The sequence below is a fragment of the Anguilla anguilla genome, chromosome 8 (assembly GCF_013347855.1).
Source record: "Anguilla anguilla isolate fAngAng1 chromosome 8, fAngAng1.pri, whole genome shotgun sequence".
In the NCBI taxonomy this organism is placed as follows: domain Eukaryota; kingdom Metazoa; phylum Chordata; class Actinopteri; order Anguilliformes; family Anguillidae; genus Anguilla; species Anguilla anguilla.
This window is the reverse complement of record NC_049208.1, coordinates 40,461,913-40,471,863: the sequence shown is the minus strand read 5'-3', so window position 1 is coordinate 40,471,863 and position 9,951 is coordinate 40,461,913. Positions and strand designations below refer to the sequence as shown.

The 9,951-nt window shown below is 38.4% G+C and overlaps 1 long non-coding RNA gene across 1 annotated transcript; it reads left to right on the top strand.

Annotated features, from left to right (window-relative positions):
• Positions 1–2,326: 2,326 nt before the first annotated feature.
• LOC118234591 lies at positions 2,327–7,721 on the top strand. Its single transcript, XR_004766689.1, has 2 exons — positions 2,327–2,433; positions 4,366–7,721. It is a non-coding gene; the product is annotated as an uncharacterized LOC118234591 (long non-coding RNA).
• Positions 7,722–9,951: the final 2,230 nt, after the last annotated feature.

Genomic DNA, 9,951 nt, shown 5'->3' with positions numbered 1-9,951 from the left:
CCCATCCAACACCTATCAATTGGATCAATTGGAAAGCTAACTGCGAGCCAGGCCTAATTGTCCAATCAGTGCCCAATCTCACTAATGCTCTTCCGGCTGAATGGAAGCAAATACCTGCAGCAATGCTCCAACATCTAGTAAGAGTGGAGGTTGTTGCAGCAGCAAAGAGTGGACCAACTTCATATTAATGCCCATAATTTTGTGTGAGATGTTGGATGTCAGGTGTACACATACTTTTGGCCATGTATTATATCTTTAATGACATGGTGAAGTACAAGTTCAGTCATTCCATTCTTACAATTATAACAATATTAAAAGAATGATAATGTTTACTGAACACACCTGTGGAATCGAGCTGTGAATCAATGCCATGATGGTCAACTAAAGGAAAAGAAAGTTGAGAGATACACATGGCATTTTGGAACCATAATATATTTTTTCCTTGTTTGATATAGTTCATGCCAATGAAAATCCTTTCTCATTGTTGTTTTCTGTATTTAAACAGTCAAGTGTTGAGAGCCAAGATGATCTCCCATGCTATTTGTTACCTGGTGGAAAGTGCTGATAAGATTATGTATTGTGTTCCATACACAAAGTTTAATACACACACACAGAAAGAATAGACTGAATACCATGTATATGTTGGGAGAATTCAATCATAAACCCACAGTTCCAGATTACAAAATTACCGTGGGCTTGTGATAACTTGCTGATCTAATGAACCTAGTCAGGTAGAAAAATAACAATGCAGATGCTAATATTGCTCTGTAGATATTGCACATAATGTTTCCATGGTAAGAGAATCAGCAGTATTATATTTTTTATTTTTTAATTAACTTGCCAGCTGTAAATGCTTAGAATGAGATATGGGTTTTATATACAGTATAATTAAACTGGAAAATAGTTGACTGATGTAATGGAAACAATGCTTTCTTCATTGTAGAATTACTTGAATTCTGACTAGTATCTGAGGTTAGATTTCCTTTTCTTGGTGCATACGTACAAGTTTTTAACATTCCGTTTTCCATTCTATTCCATAACCAATCTACATGTTTCTTATGTCTTTAAATGTATATTTGTAAATTACGTGAAATTTAATTGCCTGTTGACATAAGAATAAACAAATAAATGCACAATGTCATCTACACAAATATAGTGATTTATTTGTGTAAAGTAAAATAGAGCGAGAATACCTGTTTGGTGTATCGCTGTTACTGGTCTTTGGCGACCATTTCCGTTTCCTGAAACAAAGAAGATCACACCATCAAGGGCAAATGTACACTTTTGGAATTATATAAATGAATAAATAAACTGATAAATAATTAAATTAATACATTTAAATAGTTATCATATTTTATTTCATAATAACATTCTGTATTTCTGAAAGGTTTTTGTAATTTCATAATGACACTTTTCCCAATAACTTATTTTCGAATGGCGTTTTTATTTCTGTATGCTCTTTCTCATTTCAAAATGACAATTGGTAACAAATGGTAAGACTTCCTGTCAATCAAAACCAGCAGGGCAAAACCTGCCCACTGATTGGGTAATCTTTTGCAATCGACTGCTTGTTCTGAGCAGTGCCTGGTGAAATGGGTGGAATCTGTGGGCTGATAGTTAGTTTGCTACCTATGCTTGCTTCAATGCTATAATGTGAGGTCTTTTCAGGGGGCCCAAAATTCCTTGTGGCACTCCTGAATATGGCACTGTAATTTCATTTCATGTTTTTTTTTTTTTTCATAGTTTGGGGAAGGCCCTTTCCTGTTTGAGCATGACGATGCCCCCGGGCACAAAGCGAGGTCCATATATAAATGGTTTTTTAGAGAACAATGTGGAAGTACTTGACTGGTCTGCACAGAGCCCTGATGTCAACCCCATCCAACACCTTTGGGATCAATTAGAAAGCCAACTGTGAGCTAGGCCTAATCGCTCAATCACTGCCTGACCTCACTAATACTCTTCTGGCAGAATGGAAGCAAATCCCTGCAGCAATGCTCCAACATCTAGTATAAAGCCTTTCCAGAAGAGTGGAGGATACTGTAACAGCAAAGTGTGGGCTAACTCCATGTTAATGCCCATAATTAGCGTCATCCGGGTTTGAGGAGTTATTTACCACAGTGCAGTTTTTAAATGCATGAGGTCACCCGTGCAAACTTTACCACTAACCCATTCGCACCCCCTCTCACCCCCCCCCCACCATCCACACCACCACCCGCGAATAAAACTTTTTTCAGGGAAACACTGTCTAGGATGTGTCAGACATCCATCTGCAGGTACAGAATTGTTGAGACTATGGTGATTGTTTTCCATTAGCTCATTTATAAAAGGATAAGGTGTGTACATTAATTTTAACTTGCTTCTTTTTGAAGATCCAAGACCTGCTCATACAAGACCAGAAGTCAAATGAATCGAGCGAAAACACAACAGATGCTGGTAAGTCTACCCTCCCTCGTTATAATACGATAGGCAGAAATTATGGTCTTTTAGCACATAATTTGTAAAGTATACGAAATCACAAACTTGTTTTATTGGATAACAGCAGTTACCAAACAATATCTTACCGATTGCCTACTTCATGTGTTCATGCAACGTGGTGCATCCTGCCATAGATTTTGCCTATTATTATTTTTCGAATACGATATTTGTTTTGCATGTGCAATTTCTATTGGTTCTGGATGTTATATCTTTAAATTCATTTTTTTAAATCTGTCCATGGCTAAGAGGACCAGAGTGGGTACATGGTTTGTCAGCTGTAACTCATCACTGTATTGGTTCCCAACAGTGGCTGGGATTTTCGTTTAATTCCATTAAAGATGATTACCATAGCCTTCACAATCTGTAAGGCCATTATACACAGGCAACATTTTGAGGGAACGTAGATGGGCATTTTTGCCGATAAAAATCTGGCCATTAGTATTTTTTCACTATGCTTTTATTATTTAATTTATTATTTATATGCTTACCTCCATCTTTAAGTACAGTATGTCAGTTATAAATGTACCTTAGGTAAATGTAAATTATATGTTGGGATCAGCTGACTGTGTAGCACATCCACGCTCTCAGTTGCCTTTGCTGTTTAGGCCTGACAGTCTAGCTGGTGCTAGACTCTAAATATGACACAAAAAATGAAAGAACGGTCAAAAGGGTAAGCTGCCAGATACAAACAATGAATATAAAAGACGTTTTTATTTACTTGTGTGTCGCAGTCAAAATATTGCAGCATGCAGAGCGTTTGCTGAAGGTTTTATCCGCTCCTGAATGACTCACTGCAGTCAAAACGTTACTCTACATTATGAAATAGATTTGTTATCCTGTCTCCTCCTTTTCCACATCATCGGGTATCCGACATTGCCATCGGCCATCGAAGGAGTGATTCCTTTGGAATCGAGAAGGCTGCTCCACTCTCCACATCACGGTCGCATTGTGCTGGATTGCAGCATCCAAGCTCAACAAACTCCCAAGATTCAATTTTCAGTGGCTAAGCATGCGTTCATCGCCCTTATAGCACATTGAAATAATGTGAAATAAAGTTGATTTGGGTTGTTTTCTTGTGTATCGGCTCACGTAAAAATCAATGCCAATGCACGTACAGGCTATGACACTCGTTAAAAAATAGTAGTTTGTTTTTCAAAGTGACATTTATATCCGGGGGGGTTGGTACGCCTCACTTGCCAAAAATGTCACAACACATTTATGATGGCGCGTTCCTGCTTTTTAAAACAGTTGTAAAGCGTTCTGAGCATCTTGTTTGTCAGGTTTAGCAAATCCGTTGCCATGACGACTCTTGTCTGCCAGTCCTCGTTTGTCCTGTCACTACTGAGAGTGACATGCACTCTGTGTGGATGGCCGACCTCATCTCATCGCAAACACTCTTGCGCCCATCTAAAATAGGCTTTTATGTAACGCAAATTTTCTAGCAGATTTAAATTAACTTTTCAGATTTTTCCTCAAAATCGCAGTTTGGCAGCCAAATATTGTTAGTGCAGGAAAAATCCTGTTGTATATGGCACGTCCTAAAAATAAACTTTCATTCTGAAAATGAGTATCACATGGGGCTTCCATTTAACACATCCAGATAAAACATTTAGCTTTCGGTCTAATCCCAAAGGCCGGAATCGAATGCTAATTGCCGGTGAATTGGTGGGAACCGGTCTCTGCGGTCTACAAGCAGTAGTCCTCTAGGCAAAGTCTGTGCTCCTGAGCCTGTGGACCAAATGATGAATGAAATAGCCAGCAGGCTACACGTGCAAGGATGGTGCCCCTCCCGAATTGAGGGAGAACACGGCAGCTTTTGTACGGTTGTTTAAAAAAAAAAAAAAAAAAAAAGAAGAAGCCAGACATGTCTGGGTGAATTTTGATTCGCAGGGAAGCAGTTGGTCCAGTATACGTCCCAGCAGGTCCTCCTGGCAGACCCCATCAACATGGACAACAGCGGGGAAGACCTTCCCATTCTGCTGGAGCTGGAGGGCGACGCCTACTTCCGCGACGACTCGGAGGACCCTACCATTTCCCTGCTTTCCAGTGATTACCCCCCCAGTGACACAGAGGACCCCAAGCTGTCATAAACACATACAGGCTTTTCATTTTAGTTTTATTTTACAAAGGATGTACAGCTGTGTCTGTCGCTCCAGTTTCATAGGCGGTTGAAATGAACAGGTGAACCAAAAAAATTGAAATTAAATTGAGAACACTGTAAATTCAGGCAATCGTTTTTTTACAAGTTGTGAAAGCATTTTTTTTTTGCTTAATATCCCAAAAAGCTGGGTTTATCTTTGTTTTCTTTTTTCAGATGTATTAGGGTAGCTTAACCAAGATAAATAAATTTATCCTCAATTAAATAAATTTAAGCAATAGAAACGATTAAGCTCCTTGCATGATCGTTCTTGTTTTCTACAAAAATATTTTTAGCAAGTACCTAAATAAGTATTATGTTGGACACATTGAAGGCGTACTATGCAGAATTTTTAGCCTTGCTTTGGTCCTGTGTTTACAATGAACAAAGTCTCCTACTCTGTCTTCAACCCCACCCACTCACCCCGAGTTCCCCACCTTACATAGGCTAGCTGGGTAGCTGGAAGCGACGTTTTTTTACAGGTCCAACAGAGGACAAGCCATCACTGAATCTGGGCATCATACATAGCAACAAACACCCTGATGAAATGTGATCCCGAACCACAGGCCCTGCAGCCACACCCACTCCTCCGTACACAGAAAAGAATGCCCCGCCCGTAAAGTCCCAGACATGTTTTAGAAAAAATAAGGTGAAGGTGCACATATTGGGTGAAAGTGCATAAAGACAGAGATTACCAGTGCGTCATAGATGTGTCTCAGCATGGTTATTTTTATAATATTTTCTAGGTAAAAATCCTGCATAGTATGCCTTTAAAAATGAACCTCTGAAAGCTGAGGGAAAGTGCATTGCAGTTGGTCTATATCTTGGCTGTACAATCTGAAATGTTATTTTCCTGTCCTGATGAACATTGCCCATACAGAAGGCTGTCACTGGTGTGTTGCTGAAATGTTCTGTATTCTTGCCTTCTGGTGTTCGAGCAGCTTGCTAACCATCTATTTTTAACAGATAGACCTTTGTGCTGTACATAGCTTCTGTAATATGCATTTTAGGCACAGAATATTTATACGTTTCCAAAAGATAATATTGAATCCTGGAAACAGGGAATTTGTTTTTGCATATAAATTATGTTGTTGACTTATTTCTTGCAAAAGGAGAGCATGGGTCTTTGGTTCACCCTTTCTTGCAAAGAGAAAAATGTGGGTTTGAAACGGTAAAGTAAAAAAACAAAAATTTGTAATTGTTATTCATTATACCACTAAGATTACAGTCATGCTACCGTTTTTTGTTTTGTTTTTATTGAACTAAACCATACCCTTGGTTAAACAATTGTAATCTTGAGTGTAAATTGCAATAGTTGTCTTTTTTATAAAAAAGATATCTGCCTTTTATTGCATTGGCTCATTTGCTTTTGAAAGCCAGATTAATTGTACACAGCCAAAAGAGATGATATAATAAAAGGTTCCTGTACATATGTACACTGTAGATGCATACATTTTAATGTTTAAAAGCAATTTTAATAGTCAACACGTTCCCATATCATCCTATACATACCAGCATATTTTTGTTTTATGGATTGTCTTTCAGAAAAATAAAGATCCACGAAGAACTCTTTTTATTTTTAAAGGGTTGTTTAGAAATGGCTTGCTTTATTGAAAGGGGGCTTGATCATTATTTACATTTCAGGTTTAACTGAAGGAAAACAGAACTATTTTTCATACGTGTTACTTGGTTACTTAAAATTTTTGGGTTTTTAAAATATATATATATATATATACTGTGTGTGCACTGTATTTGCAGTTAAATACACGGGTATTGGGCAGTGACAGTTTTTATTGTTTTGGCTCTGCACTCCAGCACACTGGATTTGAAGTAGAACAATGAATATGGGGTTAAAGTGTGGACTGTCAGCTTTAATTTGAGCGTATTTACATTGCATGCATACTGTCCCCATTTTAGGGGAGCAAAAGTAACTGGACGAATGAACACAACCTGAAATGAAGTCATAATTTTTTGTACTTTGTTGCAAATCCTTTGCATTCGATATCTTCCTAGATATCTTCCCTGGTGATGCTTTGCTAGGCCCGTACTGCAGCCATCTTCAGTTCCTGTTTGTTCCTAGGTTGTTTTGCCTTCAGTCTTGTCTGCAGGAAGATTCACTTGGCCATTCCACATTTTGGTCCTGAAAAACTCCTGTGTTGCTTTACCAGTGTGTTCGGGGTCATTGTCCTGGAAGGTGAAGCACCAATCAGTTTTGAGGCCTTTGGATGGATCTGACTAAAGATGTTTTTTGTTACTTTTAGCAAACTCTGACCTGACCACTCTGTTCTTCAGGCTTATCAGTGGTTTGCATCTTGGAGGGAACGCTCTGAGGTTGTGCTGGTGTCGTCTATTCTTTATGGTAGTATTCACAGTCGGAAGTATTTGGTCATCCCCTACAGTGTCATTCTTGCAGTGTATCAAACAGTTTATTTTGACCCAATGTCTCTATTGGGTTTATTCAGATTCATGTTCAGAGACAACAGCAACAATGCTAATTCAACACCTAGAATTAACTCTATACTTTTTTTTTTAGCTTTCTTGTTCATGTACTGGTGATGCAAAGACACAGCTGGCCAAGACACAGGTGATCAGCCAATTGTTCCATTACTTTTGCTCCCCTAAAATGTGGGGACCATGTATGAATAGAGCTGTAATTCCTACATGGATCACAAATTATAATAACCTCAAATTAAAGCTGACTGTCTGTACTTTAACCTCGCATTGTTTTATTTCCAGTCCAGAGCAGAAACAACGAATATTCTGTCACAGTCTCAATACTTTTGCATTTAACTGTATATTGGCATACTGCATTGCCAAGCATTGCTTTGTATAAGGGTGTTACCAATTCCTGAAAATGTTGAATTTGTAAGCAACTTTTATTTTTTATGCTGATGAGTGTTGAGGTGTTTATTTCTGTGTCCAATAGATGAACCTTAACATTCTTTTCAAACTGTTAGTTTGGCAAATGTCACTGCGTGAGAATTCCTGTATGAAAAGATTTTGTGTATAAGGATGAAACCTTGTTTTTGGCATGTTTTGTCACAGATTATCATGGTTATTTTAAAATGTTCAAATACAGGCTTTGGCAAATATAATACACATAACTGGTTGTGTGTGGTTTGTTCTTTGCTGATGCCATACTTATATTTACATGACAGTTTTTTAAAGGAATACTATGCAGGATTTGTTTTTTTCGCTTCTGTGTTTACAGTCTAAAACATTTTCTTCCATTCTCAACCCTGCCTACACCCCCAAGATGACAAAGCTAATGCACCAACAAAATAAGTAGTTATACTATATGACCAAAGGTATATGGATACCCCTTGATCTGGGGCTGTTTTTCATGGTTTGGGCTGGGCCCCTGAGTTCCAGTGAAGGCAAATCTTAATGCAATGGCATTACTGACAATTCTTTGCTTCCAATTTTGTGGCAACAGTTTGGGGAAGCCCCTTTCCTGTTTCAGCATGGCAATGCCCACGGGCACGCAATGGAGTCCATATAGAAATGGTTTTGTAGAGATAGGTGTGGACGAACTTGACTGGCCTGCACAGATTCCTGACCTCAACCCCATCCAACACCTTTTGGATCAATTGTAAAGCCAACTGTGAGCCAGGCCTAGTCGCCCAATCAGTGCCCGATCTCACCAATTCTCTTCTGGCTGAATGGAAGCAAATCCCTGCAACAATGCTCTATCATCTTGTATAAAGCCTTCCCTGAAGAGTACAGGTTGTTATAGTTATAATTTTTGATGTGATGTTAGATGTCTGGTGTACACACACTTTTGGTGATGTAGTGTATTTTGCTCTGTCTTGCTATATCGGTAGCTATATGACTTTGTATTGCACTGTTGGTATCATGTTTCTTTCAAAAGCAAAGTTACATGCTAGCTGACTTTAGGTTAGTGGTAATGGAACAGATCTAAGCTGGCCACTGCTAGCACAGCACCGACAGGTTTCAGTCTGTAAGATAAGCACACATATTCACATGCACATCAAATCGTTTGCCTCTCCCACCACGTAGTTTGATGGGAGGCTGGCTTCTCCCTTCAGCAGACTGGCGAAGTAGCCAGCCAACCCCTGTGGCAACAAAGGCACATGACTGCACATTCACCTAAATCGCTGAATGAATTTAGTGAAAAATGTCTCTTCAACCAAGGATATTGCTCTGTAGTAGTTCAAACTGCAGTCACATCTGGAAAAAATACCTATATATAGGTGGTAGGTTTTCTGACTCGTTGGACTGCCCTCATTACCTAGCCGAGATTAGTGGATTGGAATCTTATTCTCCTGTATTGAGTTGTTACTTTGTAAAATATTGGACCCTACAGAACATTCTTGGGCCATCATGGCCAGCTAGCTAATGTTAGCAAACACAACTTAATTTAGTTAGCTAATTACTTCAGGTCCCTAACCCAAACACTGAACAGCCATTGGGATAGCATTAGGTTAGCCACCAAGGTGACCCTATCTCTCCAGCACTATCCCAGCTGAAAACGCACCACTCAATGTAGCCAATCTATACACATTTCCTCTTCTTCTTCTTCTGTTAGTCACATGCTTTTCATATATAGCCCACACAAAAAAATGTCACCCAGAAACGTCCTGAACATTTTTTAGTGTAACAAATACAGGCAGACAAGCAAGGACTGACACAGATTGCCAGTGCATCATTGTGCATCATCATGACTGAGCATTGTTTTATGATATTTATGATTTATGATAGTGGAAATCCTGCATAGTATGCCTTTAAAAAATGTATTTTTTGTTTTTTTTAAAACATGTTTGTTATTTAAATTTAAATTTTAAATGTTTTTGCCCTCCAGATTTTTGTTAAATATTTTGAGTGTATGCCAACTTCCCAGAAATTTTAGAAGTTGAAAAAGAAAATAATGTGCTGAAAATATCCTCCTGAGTGCACAAAAGACACTTGAAAGCCACAAGATTTCTGCATTTCATGCGATAGCTGCAAATATAGCCTGTGTTTGTTTTACCCTCTCATTGCTGTATATTACTGAAATGACTTTTTGTTTGTTTTTATACCATGTTTGATTAGGGACACATGGAATGTTTCTGTGGAGGATGGCCAATAGTGAGACAAACTACAGGAAATTAGTAGTTTTAAAATATGCACATTATTTGTATTTATATTTTAAAAGAGCATGATGATTGTTAGGAATCATCGGTTGCCTCTACAGTATTAATTGGACCTTAGTGAATATATATGCAATGCCAGACATTGCAAATACAGTAATACACTTGGCTGTCACACAGTTGACACTGGAAGTAGTCATTTGAAAGGATGAAATGTTTTTTCTTTTTTATATACAAGGAATGCTGCAA